The sequence below is a fragment of the Bos indicus genome, chromosome 7 (assembly GCF_029378745.1).
Source record: "Bos indicus isolate NIAB-ARS_2022 breed Sahiwal x Tharparkar chromosome 7, NIAB-ARS_B.indTharparkar_mat_pri_1.0, whole genome shotgun sequence".
NCBI lineage: Eukaryota > Metazoa > Chordata > Mammalia > Artiodactyla > Bovidae > Bos > Bos indicus.
The window spans coordinates 50,524,850-50,538,327 of record NC_091766.1 but is presented as its reverse complement, the minus strand read 5'-3'; positions in this window follow the sequence as shown (position 1 = coordinate 50,538,327).

Genomic DNA, 13,478 nt, shown 5'->3' with positions numbered 1-13,478 from the left:
CTCTGTCTCCTTTTTAAATTCTTAAACTACTAGTGAGGAGACATTCTAAAGGCAGAATGGGCTAGACAGTTCCCCCAGTGTAACGCTGTGTGTAGGGGGGGCTGGTAGGGGAGTGTATATGGGTAGGAGACTGGCAATGCGCCCAACCTCTCTATAAGCCCCTTGGCCAGGGCAGCTCCCCCTCACGTCACAAAGCCCCAGGTGCTATCACAGAAGAGGCTTGACTGCTGCTTCCAGGACCCTTCAGGAAGAATTCTCCTGACCCAGACAGGCTAACAAGAGAGGATTGATGGTGCTACCACCCTTTTCGCTAGGGAAACATCTCAGAAGCTGAGGAGACAGAGACAAGAAAAAAAAAATCAACTTTTAATCGAGATTGCAGATTCAGAAAAGATTCATAAGTGAAATGATTCCCCAAGGAAATATAAAAAGTTACTTACGGCACGGCTAAATTGAGCATGCTTCAATCAGGGCCTGTTGAGAAATCATTAAGATATACAAGATGCTTTTTTAGATATATGTGATTTCTGTCAGGACAGCTGGCTAGTGCTCCACTTAGAGAGATCTGGCCTGGAGCTCTCTGGGCCTGTTGTGTCATCTCCTCAGACTCATAGATGAGGAAGAAGGGCAAAGTGATGAGGAACCATACCTGCTGGGCTCCAAGAGCTGCTGCTCAGAGGTTGCCACTGCCCCTAGGGGCCCAAAGACTCTGGCAGGGAGAGTGGAGCAGAGGGATAATGGTCAGAACTTTTAAAATATTTATTTGGCTGTGCTGAGTCTTAGTTGCGGCATGCGAACTCTTAGTTGCAGTATATGGAATCTAGTTTCCTGACCAGGGATCGAACCTGGGTTCCCTCCATTGGGAGCAGAGTCTTAGTCACTGGACCTCCAGGGAAGTCCCTGGTTGGAACTTTTTATTGACTGAAGTAGCTTTTCCCCACTTTCCAAAAGCATAATGGGATGTGGCAGGGCTAGAACTACTTTATTCGAAAAACTAAAGAGGGGACTCACTGCTTCATATCCCCTGACCCCTTGCCCTATTCCTTGGGGTGGCCTGAGGAAGTGGTCACTCTATATGGACAGAGAAGGACCAGAATGTGCTCTCAGATCTATGTCTGAGGGCTCTGCCTTGGGGGAGGGGGCAGGTCAGGGAACACTGGGGGAGTAGACCACCCTGGGGAGTTTTCAAGGATGATCACTGGCTTAGGAGAAGACATTCTCCCCTCTCTGTCGCAGCCACAGCCATTTCTTAGGAAGAAACAGAAGACTTCTTCGAGGTCCAACTCTCCTCTCTTGCAGCCTGTGGGGGTCCTTCTGCCCCTTGCTTCCTCATGCCTAGGACTTGCAGGATTGAGGCTAGGACATCATGGAGAGTCTCTGGAATACTCATCACCTTCCCCCTCCTGGGGACCAAAACTTGTGGGCTTTAGAAAAGGCAAGGCCTAACTCACCTCCACGCTCTGTCCAGTACCTGGTTCCCAGTTGGTGTCAAATATTTACTGAAGAGGAGGGAGGGCATGAAGGCAATCTGTCCCATGGGGGTGGGTGTGGAGGAGAAAGGACAGGCAAGAGCCTGCTTAGGGGACTGAAGTGGCAGTGCCTAGACCCCTTTTCTTAGGCCTACCTGCCTGGGTAGTCACCTCCTCCATTAAATCATCAGGGAAGGCAAGAAACCTGAGCCGGATGGTGGTGGCCACACTGCCTTGTGGGTGACCCGAATCCGATCCCGGCCAGGCCGAGGCGCTATTTTAAACTCCAGCTCCAAGCTGCCGCCTCAGACCGCTTGGCTTGCCATCTCTGGTTACAAAGCCACTGCCCATCTCCCTGCCACTTCCCCCTCCCCACCCTAGAACCCCCTAGGCTCTAGGGTTCAATGTGTCTTGGGGCACCCCTACTCTCTGTAGGCCCTGGTCTGTCAACTAGCACTGATGCCTCTCTCCATCCCTTGGCTGAGCCCACTTAGGTACCCTCATCCCTCTACCCACACCAGGACCCATTGACCTTTATTCCGACTGAAAATTCTCCTGTGCGGTGCTTATCCTAAGGAATAAGGGCACACCCTGGCCAGAGAACCTGTAATCTTGCACCCCGATTCTGCTGGGGTTAGATCACGCAAGCTAGGATAGGGCAGATACTGCAGAAAGAAAGGAAGTAGGTTCGATATAAGTAGAGACTTCCGAGCAGTGAGACTGTGTTCTAGAAGATTTTCCCTTTCCTCAATGTCTGCCTGTCTGCTTGGGCAGGAAAAGGTAAATGACTCCAGAGGGAGTCCCCTCCCCAATCCCCTGGCCCAAGGGTTTGTGGGTTGAGGGGACTCAGGTACCATTTAGCCAGCCCACAATGTATTCTTCTCTCCCTTTCCTAAAGGGGAGAGCTCAGCACTCAGGTGGCCCAGCTGGCTGGGCCCGCTGGACTTGTGTCCACAATCCTCCTACTCCAGGCAGTAGTCCCCACTGGCTCTCAGGCCTGCTAGACCTACTCCCAAACCAACACAGGCCTAGGGGAGGCAGCAGAGACATTGCCAGGGCACCAGGGGAAGGGAGGAGGCTGATCATCCATGTTGGCTCCCTTCATCTCAAGCTGGCTGGACAGAAGGTCTCCCAGGCAGCCTGAGTATCCCCATGAACGCCCCAACTCCCCCACCGCCATGCTATGTAGTCTCAGCAGTAAGGTGTTGGCACCAAGCCTGGTGCAGCTGAGCAGTGACGCCAAATGCCCTGCCGTCTCAGGCAAGCTCGGCTCCCTCCAACCTAGCAGTTGGGGCCATGGGGAGGCGGGGAGGGTGTCTCCCACCCTCCTGGGCCTGAGGCAGCTGGGGACAGAGCCTTTCTGGAAACCTCCCTTTACACTCCATATTTAAGAGGCTATATGGCATACCTGTGAGGTCCTAGCCACACCTTCCAACCCAGGGGGTTGGTCTTCAGGTTAGACCAGCAGTTCTCAACTTGAGCTGATTTTGCCTCCCAGGAGACACTGGGGAATACCTGGAGACATTTTTGGTCATCTCACCTGCCGCTAAGCATCATACAATGCAGAAGACAAAGAATCAAATGGCCCAAAATGTCACTAGTGCTGAGGTTGAGAAACCCTGGGAAGAAGTCCCTGACTAATCTAGGAGTCTGGTAGGAGACAGGAGGCATTCTCCACACATACACAGACACACACACACACTTCATCATCTCTTACTGCCCACAGGCAGAGCAACAGACTCCTTGTGGCCTGAGGAATGTGGTAAGCTGCCTGCCTACCCACCTTCCCACCAGCCTCTGGGCTTGTCAGTAAAAGTGCCCGTGGCGGGGGGGTGGGGGGGGTGGCGCGGTGCGTGGCAAAACTTCACCTGCCTAAGAGCAGGACTCTGGACATATCCTACCTACCAAGGGAGCTCTACAGAGCCCTCCCCTCAAGAGGATCTGGGCCTATAGAAAAGCATAGGGGTTGCCCTACCCCTCCAGGCCCATCCCCAGGGGGCTGGCTCAGCCTGGGGCTGGCTGCAAGCTTTGGCCTCCTCCTCATCTCTCCGCCCCCTCCCACTTCTATTTAGGAGGCAGCCACGGTGGCTCCGCTCCTGTCTCTGGTTTCCTAGGGAGCTCTGCTGAAGCAGCCCAGCCTCCGTGGGTCCATCTGTCAGGGAGGCTGTTCCGCCCCATCGATTGCTGTTCCCAGGGGGGCTGTGCTGCTCGAGGGACCCAATGTGGCGGCCAGATAGGCGGGAACCACACCGATAAGAGGGGGTGGGGGCAGCTTGGCAGCAGGCAGAGCTGAAGGGGGCTGACACTTCAATGAGAAGAAACAAAGCTAGACAGGCATGAGAAATGCAGAAGGCCAGGGGCACCAAGGCAGGAGGCTCGCTGGAATGACCTCTGAAGCCAGCTGGCACTCTCAGGACTCGGTTTTGCTTCTGGACGCACCAAAGTCCCACTTATAATGACAATAGTAATAATAAATAACACATGTTGAGCGGGAACAGTGTGTCGAGCACTGGACTGGGGGCTTTGCACACCTCTGCTTTCACCTGAGGTTCACACTCATCCAAAGCAGGTGCTGTTCTGTTCCTCCAGGGGTAAGGAAGACGACCAGAGAAGTTACAGCGCTTGTCAGCTGCCACACAGAGGTGCTGGAACTACACTTGGAGGCGGGTCAGCCTGGCCAGTGGCTGTGCCCCAGCCCCAGACAACGCCAGGCTAGGGGAGGAGGCGTGTCTCGCCAGGCAAGAGGCCCTGCCCGCCCTCCCCTTGGAGCCGCCTCCTCCCCTGGGCTGTGACATCTGCCCCGCTTCCAGGCCCCAGACAGCTGCCCAAAGCCACGTCAGCACTTCCACGGGGGAGCCTGGAAACTGGCTCTGGCCCCTGAGCAAAGGGGGACCAGGAAGGCTGTGAGTCCCCGACCCCGACAGGGTGGCCTCGAAAGAGCATGACCCACTCAGCCCAGCAAGCGCTGTGTCAGCATGACTTTGCATCGGGCTTTCCCGAGCCTCAGTTTCCCCTGTTCAGATTGGGCGCTGAGGGGCAGAGGCCCGAGTTGGGAAGGGGGTCAGGGGAGGATGCAGCAGCATTTTTGGTGAACAGGAGTAAATATCCCCTTGTAGCCAGAGCTCTGGGGGCGCCCTGGGCAGCCTGCGACCCCCACTGTCCACTTGGGGCCAGGTGTTCATTTGGCGAGGGTCAGAAGGGTGAAGGGGAGGGTGGGGAACTACACACGGCCCAGGCCCGAGCACTGGCTGGCTGGGGCCAGAGATAACCGGCGCCTCCCGGAAAATCATTAGCATCTGTTTGGGCCGCGGCAAAGTTGGCCCGCAGGCGCCTCCGCCCGCCGGAAACGGCCCCTCACGCCCCCACCCGAGCATACTGGCTAAAGGAGCGTGCCCCCACCCTCCCCGGGGCCAGCTCAAACTGGTGTATCGACAACATCCACCCACCCAGGGAGGAGGGTCTGGGTGCAGGGCCGCAGGCCAGGCAGGCGGAGGTGGGGGTGGGGGGGCGCTGGCGCTGGTCAGGCGTCGCCGTCGGGCGTCCTGGAGTGGTGTGGGCGGCGCGGTCCGCGCTCCGGGCGATCCAGGCCGGCTCTTACTGGCGCCCGCAGTGGCGGCAGCCCAGGGAGTGTGTGGAAATGACACCGCCAGGGCGGCGGAGATCCCCCCTCCTGACATTGGCTGGAAAGTGGAGCAGCTCGTCAGGGACAATCAATGGCGATCGATCGCTGCACGGCGCGGGCGGGCAGCGCGGGGGAGGGGCAGCGAGGCTGGCGGAGGTGGGGGCATCAGCGGCTGAGGTCACATAACACGCAGACCCCAAAAGGGGCTCAGCGGCACTTGGGGTCACATGGACACACAATCTGTACAGGGATGGGTTACTATGGGCCACAGCCCCCACCAAGGAAGCACACTCACCACATGGAGTTACTGCACACTACTACAGTGTCTGACACAAGTTAAGGCAGGAGGTCAAGGGGTCAAACAAATGGTTCCCACGGACACACAAAAATAACAATACAGCCACAGTATCACACAACCAGTTCACACTACCACCACAACCGGTGATCCTACACTACACACCCACAATTATCACCAAGACACAAAAGTCATACATTCCACTAGCTGGTCTTAACTACATGACAGAAGGGAGTCACATACTCTGGCTGCACAACAAAGTCACACAATAAAGCAAAAAAGTCACACAGCCGAATTATACACCATCACCTCAAAGAACAGTGTCAAATTGGGTCTTAAAACTAAGAAACAACAGTGCCCCATATTGGCAACCCAAAAGGATAGAGAGCCCAGGTATACAACAGGGCCCCACACTGCCACAAGTTGCATTTCAGCAACTAAGACAACAGATGCAGCTGAACCCCATCCCCCAATATGAATATAACATGGGAAAATAAACATTATGGCACAGGCAAACCAGCATTAACTCTGAGGGCTCTTACAGAACCAATGAGCTACTTACTGCAGGTTAGGCACTTAGTGCTGGGCCAAGTACCTGGTAAGCATTCAAAACACAGTGGGTACTGGGATTATTTTTAATGTCTGTATACTAATTAAGTCATATCAATATAATGATTATTACTACTTAATAACATCACTCTCTCCAGATAGGTCCATCCCTCTCCAGAAATCTGATTCATCTCAGCAACAAAACTAGTTCAGCCATTACACGCACCTGGGAAACACAATCCAAGCATCACAAACTGCTGTACTCATTCACATAGTGGTCACACGTATCAGTTCCCTTAGTATACTGCCACACTGGCCACACACACTCTGGGACTTTGGTGGGGAAACCACCTCCAATCTCTCATCAGGTACACCTCAACTAGTACATAGTTACTGGCCCCATTTCCTGCCACTCTCACAAGGTTGAGAACACAGAGGGCCTCCCACCTAACAGTGATACACTCAGTTACAACAGGGTCCCAGAACCTCCCACACAAACTCCTTAAACACCATGGCAAATCAAGTCTCTCCATTGCTTCATTTCTCATATAGAAATGGAGGCATCAGGTCCAGAGCCCTATTACAAATCTAAATCAGGAAAGAGTACTGGCCCCAGATCAAAAAATCCACCCCCCAACACCCAGACACCATTTCCTAGTGGTACATGTGTGTAGGAACAAGGCCAAGATCCTTCAACACACCCTTAGAAGCCACTCCTGTGGTTCCAGTTGTAGGGCTAGCTGGGCTGGAGCCCTCATTTCCTCCAGTTAAGGCCTCGGCCCTCCCAGGGGCTTCCAGAAATCCCTTGCAGCCAGGGAGCGCCCCCTAAATGTTCCACCAGTAAAGACTTCAAACATTCTCTTGCCTGGCTGTGTAGCTGACTAATCCCTCAACCTCTGTGCCTGGATCCCAAATCTTGCCAGTTGATCCAAGATTCCAATACCTGCTCCCCTTCCAGAACAGCTATTTCCCTTCCTCCTGCACACGTGCACATACACACACAGGCACTCTTTAAGAGAGCTGCAGAACCACTAGGTAGCCTGTGACCTAGGATGGGGGAAAGCAAGGATCCTGGGCTGTGGGCAGTGCTACAATTACCTCTCATCCCTTATTCTCATCCTCCAGGTAGGATGGAGAAAGAGTTGCGGGGGAGGTCTGGCCTCCTTCCACATCATCCCCACTCCCAGGTGGCTGGAGGCTGCTCTTCCCAGCATTCCATTCCAGGCTTTTACTCACTAGAAAGGGTAGCTGGACTCCTTGTTTGTTCCCCAAAAGAAACAGACACAGACCCTGTACAGGGACACACGGGCTGGCTAGGCATGTCCATCTAAATGCTTATCTGTTTTTTGGGTAAATTTTTTCAGGCCTTGCCCAAATGAGTAAGGCATAGGCCTCAAAGGGGCCCAGAAAACATGCCCCAAGTCCCTGGGTTTCCTGGGAGATGCTGCTGCTCAAAATCCTCTGGCCTGTATAGGAGTCCAGCAAAGATGTGCAACTACCTAGGCCAACTTCCCTGAATCCAGGAGCATTCACAGGTAGCCCCAATCCTTTAATATGTTAAGGTCATTTTCCACCAAGCATTGCTATAGGCCAGGTTAGGTCAAGTGCCTATTTTCTAGATGAGAAAACCAAACAAGAGAGGAATTTGTTGCCCAAGAATATACAACTGAAAAGTCATGGGCCTGTGATTCAAATCCGGATTTGACTTCTTTTTCTCAAAGGCTACACAGTTTAGGCTCACACCCATATGCATAAACACTAAGGAATGTCCATGCTCACAATTCTCTCACACTCTCACAAGTTCCTACACACATGGGCAGCCCCCTCCCGCACAGACAGACACAAGCAGGCCTACACTCTCCCACGCCTGGGGCCTGTCAGCCACATTCTCCATGGCTCCCTCCCTCCAACAGGGACAGTGGCAGGCAGCAAGTCCACATTCCCAGGTTTCTGCCCTGACCCTGCCACCCCCCCCTTCCCCACTCAGAGCACACATTCCTCCTGCTACAGCCAGATAACCAGCCCCAGGGGGAGGCCTGGGAGAAAGCAAGGCATTCTAGGGGCCGGACTGCTGGCCCTACTCTGGGCTGCTTAAGCCAGTTCTATTCCCTGGATCTAGCATGGTAGGAAGTCAGAAGCTTTCCCTGCAGATAGTCCCCATCCTCTCAGCCACACCAGACCCAAGGCTTCCCTCCTTATTCCAGGGCTGAGAGCTGGAAGCTGTGAAGCTCAGAGCTTCACACTCCAGGACGACTCCAGGGGTCTCCCAACTCACCCTTTGGATGCAAAATCCCTTATACAGTTAGTAACTAAAGCAGGACCTAGGGAGCCCCCAGGACTCCTCTCTCTACCACTCTAAGAGTCTCACAATAGGTAAAAGCATAGGTTCCATGCACCAAGAGCCCCTAAGCAGTTTTCCCCATCTGGGGGTAGTAGCAGTTAAATTCTCACAGCTCTGCCTGGGGAGCAACCACTTGGCGGGCTCAGCAAATCTGGAGTTATTTGCATACCCAGATGGCCAAGCCTGGAATTTCAAAGAATTCCCCAAGAAGAGGCAGCTGGCTTCCGGGTAGTGGCCCTGGAGGCTCACAGCTGTTGGGCTGGAAGACTGGGGAGTCTGGGGCCCCTAAACACAAGATAAGATTGAAAAGGACAAGGGAATAACATTTCCCAGGTCTTATTACCACTCCCAGCTCTGTTCCTCCTGTCCTCAGCCTCCATCCCTCAGGTATGAAGTCATGTCCTGGTTGCCCAGAGTAGGTAGGCAGCCAAGACTAGTTGGCTAGTCACAGGGACTGCCTAATCTTTGGGGAAAGGTTAGTGGTAGGCACCAGGCAGAGAAGTACTAGAAATATGGGGTCCCTTTGTTCACATGAAGTAACAGACAGGTCTTTGTGCCCATGCAACCTAAAGCTAGGTGGCAAAGGCCCTGGCCTGGTCCCTACGAACCTGTCCACACACATGCACATGGCTACTATACTAGTGCTGAGGGGAAAAGGTGGCTTGATACTTCTGGCAGACCTTGGGTTAGAATACTAACCTGTTTCCTGTGATTAAGGCTATGATGGAGCGTAACTGAGCTAGGCACCGGGCCACCCAGTTTTGGATAATCTGTAAACAAAGCCAAGCCCAAACAGACCTCCCCAGCCCAACAAAAGCCCCTCCCAGATTCTGTCCAAGCACATTTACTGACCACCCACTTCATGATTGTTACATAGGTCACCACTGCCCTCTGCTGGCAACTCAGGTACTAGCATCCACTCAGACACAGCTCGCTCTCTACCCAAGCAAAAAGCCCCTTTCAGTCACCTCCTCCATCTGAGGGCACAGAAACTTAAACCTACCCAACTATTAGTTAAAGTCAGAGGGTGGCAGGGGTCAGGATAAGCATGGAAGAACCCAGGGACGGTGTTAAGAGGAGAAATCACAAAGGAATTCTGTCAAATCTTCCCAAAATTTACACCCAAAACTTGAAGTTATCCTTTCTATCCAGCTTAGAAGTTAAAAACAGCACCCACCCCATAACCTTTTACAATGCACTAGAACCTCCCCCTTACTCTTTGCCTTATGCTCTTTGTCCCCTCCAAAGAAGGGCCAGGCTTAGATGACCCAGAGCCATTCTTTGAGAAAGCTCAACTTCTCTGGCAGGTCTCAGAAAGCCTTTGTTCCCCTGGTTCCTTCTGTTACACTGCAGCAGATGACTGAAAGTCCCTGGGCACCTCTGAAATGCCGGCTCCCAACTTTTACTTCAACACCCTGCAAGCAGCCACACCATTCAAAGATGGCAGAGATGTAGAATGTAGGTAGAGGGGACACTGCCCAGAAGAACCAGTACTGCCCCTCAATTAGCTGGAGGAAGATCCCATGCCCCTGCTGTCAAGGGAGTTAACCTAGACTTGCTAACTCAAGCATGGAACCTCTCTCACCCCTGAGCTGGCTCTGGAGCCCAATTGTCAGGTTGTATTTGTGTACTGTTTCTAGAAACCTCCAAGTCAGATGGTCTAAGCAGCAGCAGCTGTGGAGCTTCCAAAGCTACCTTCATTTCCTATGGAAAATCAAGGGTGAAAGAGCTAGCCAAACCCTCCCTACTCATTAACTCTTGTTCTCTAATAGACCCTACAATTTATGGTAGGGGAGTATCCTTTAAGAGTCAAGATTTGCAAGTATTTAGGAAGAAATTCAAATAGGAGAACAAGTGGCTCAGGGCAAGAAGTGAGGTGCCTGGGAAAATGGCGGCTGTCTCCACTCATATCCTTGGAGAAGTCTGAAAAGGAACACAGCACACTGACTAAGGCGGGCACTGCTCTTCTTTGGACATCAGTCACCGGAGGCCTGACCTGGGCACTTAGTAACTTTTTTCTTTACTTTTCCCAAAGTGATCAACCATTTGTTTTCAGTGTGCACCATCAGGTTATCAGGAACCCCAGCCCTGGAAAAGGCCATTCTACTAACGACTCACACTGGAGGTTATAAACAAACCCCCATGCAGCGGAAAACTATTAAACTGCTATTCTGGTGATAAGACCTTCATACCATTCTTCATCTGATGAGAGGCAGTTTGAAGACAGGCATCTGAAGTTTGCTCTGGTTCAGATGCAGCTCCACAAAAAATTCAAAGATGAAAAGTAATCACTTGTCACAGAAATGTCCGACTCTACCTCTTCTTTAACCAGCCCAGGAACAGGCACTGAGAAAGGGCAAAGCTGGCTGGTGACTGTGTTACACTGAAGCCAAAGGCCTTAAAAGTTGTATAGTCAGTCTCAATCTTTGAGTTTTTCCGCTTATATTGATTAGGGTAAAATATGGCAACAATGGGGAAATGTATTTGTTTTGGGATCACTCTAACAAAGTGAGCCCATGGCCAGTTTTCATTATTTCTAGGCCCATCCCAGGAACTGGCCTGGAAATACTCAGAGGGGCCTCAACAGCAACCACTTATATTAGCTGGGGGCTTCCCTGTGGCTCAGCTAGTAAAGAATCCACCTGCAATGAGGGAGACCTGGGTTCAATCCCTGGGTTGGGAAGATCAAGAAGGCTGGGGGTTAGGTTAGGAAAAGCTGGGGCTAAGGTTAGGACTGCAAGGAGATCCAACCAGTCCATCCTAAAGAAGATCAGTCCTGGGTGTTCACTGGAAGGACTGATGCTAAAGCTGAAACTCCAATACTTTGGCCACCTCATACAAAGAGTTGACTCATTGGGAAAGACCCTGATGCTGGAAGGGATTGGGGGCAGGAGGAGAAGGGGACGACAGAGGATGAGATGGCTGGATGGTATCACCGACTCGATGGACATGAGTTTGAGTGAACTCCGGGAGTTGGTGATGGACAGGGAGGCCCTGTGTGCTGCGATTCATGGCGTCGCAAAGAGTCGGACACAACTGAGACTGAACTGAAGGTTAAGAAAAAGTTTTTAAGGAAGGCTTTTGTTTGGTACTGAGAACTCAGAGCCACTTTTCATCTAAGCACACACAAAAGTAATAAGGAAATAGGGAACAGGCTCTAGGAGTGTCCCAAAGGAAGTCTATTTCTCTTCTTGGGTGAATATGGATGTATGTTCTGATAGACTGTTACCTTCATAGTTATTCTCATATTAAAAATCTGCTTTCTCCACACTTCTCCAGGCTGTTGGCCCAGCCAGGATCCTGAGTGGCTTTTTAGCAAGTTCAAAGTTCTATGTTTGGGAGCTACCACATGACAAACTCTGACTGGCTGAAAGTTGGAATGGTCTTGGGTACCTCCAACTTCTTGTGGCTCTATCTTATTACATATAATGAAGATGTTTTAGATTATAAAGAAGAAATGGGTTGGAAAAAACTTTTTAAATGTGAATATAGTATGTTTTGTATCGTGATTGTAACAGTTCCCCTGGATTTACAAATCTATTATTAATATAAGAGAAAAAGCTTTATGTGAATATTATGTCAAATCAGCATCGTGTTTTGCATCATTAAAAAAAAAATCTGCTTTCTCTTATATAACACCACACTCACTGGAATAACACATCACTTAATGACTGTTTCACAAATGGAATCAAAAGGAGACAGGTTCCTAACATGACTGACAATTTTCTGCAGGGGTAACAAAGATGCTGTTCCTAAGTAGGAAGGAAGGAAAGATGTGTTCATAATTCAGAAGACCTAGGAACTGAAGAAAGTTCTTCCACTAAAACCTACCCCCTGGATTTGTTAAGGGGTATGGTACAGCATATGAGACAAGGCCAGTTTCACTTTAATTGCAGTCAAGGGGCAGTTTATAGGCTTTCCAACTATAGTTTAGAAATAATTCATTTCTCCTCACAATAGGGCTCAAAATAACTTGTTGAGGCAAAGACGAATGATTGGAAAAGTGGAATACTATAGTTTCTGGAAGCAGAAAAAGAGTGCTTCACTTGCTAAGTTAGTGCAGAGAACATGGACTCCTCTCTGACCACCATATCCTTCTCTCTTATAGACCTCCCTGCCACTCCCCTACCCAACAGTCCTCTTTCCAAATCTTTACATTACCGAAAATGTAGAAACTAGCGGACAATGGCCACTGGCCAGTAACAGAGTATGTGAGTATCTGAAATCATGTAGTTTTACTGAAAGAGACTGCTTCAACCATAACTTGATCAAGCGTTCCATGTTGTTGAGAAGCAAAGCAACATATACACACCACTATATTAAAAAAAAGATAACCAACAAGGACCTATTATATAGTGCTGGGAACTATACTCAATATTTTATAATAACCTGTAAGGGAAAACAATCTGAAAAAATAAATATATATGTACAATTGAATCACTTTGCTGTATACCTGAAACTAACACAACATTGTAAACCAACTATATTTCAATTAAAAAAAAAAAATAAGCAAAGCAACCCATACACTTGACATTCCCTTGTAACCAATGCCTCACCAAGATAATCAAATCTACTGCAAACAAGCTTTTGTGATAAAACTAGAGACAGTTCTATAAAAACCAACGTGATCCCAGATGAGACCCATTCCAAATGACACACTTTTTTTGTGAGTAGGGAAGATGGTCTCCCTCACTGAGCCTTCATTCTGGCCAAGGAATATACAACCAAACTTGACAATATATGTTCCAACCTCAAATGAGCAAGACCAATTGCATTCAAAGGCCTTATGTTTCATTCAGCACCTGAACATCAGGACAATGACTTTTACTTTAGCACTTGACTTAAAAGCACTCTTGTAAAAATATCTATGTTATGGCCTAATAAATGGTAATAAGCTGGCTGGTCTCTAAGATGACCACAGAATGAGGCTTTCAGGATCTGTGCAACTAATCCACGGTCAACAGTCAAAAATTGAATTCCCACTTACCCACGATACTGAGAATGAGGGTAATTCTAGGTTAGAGCTCAATTCTAACTCCTTTACCCACAACTATTAACAGTCAAACCTTCTTTGCAAAGTCAAGGATACTAGAAATACTAATAAGTAGCCAGCAGCTAAAATGCAGCATTTTAAAAGGTTTGGTGTATCACACTTCAGTTCTGAGATATAGTGACACTGAGAGATAAGACAACTTAAACAAG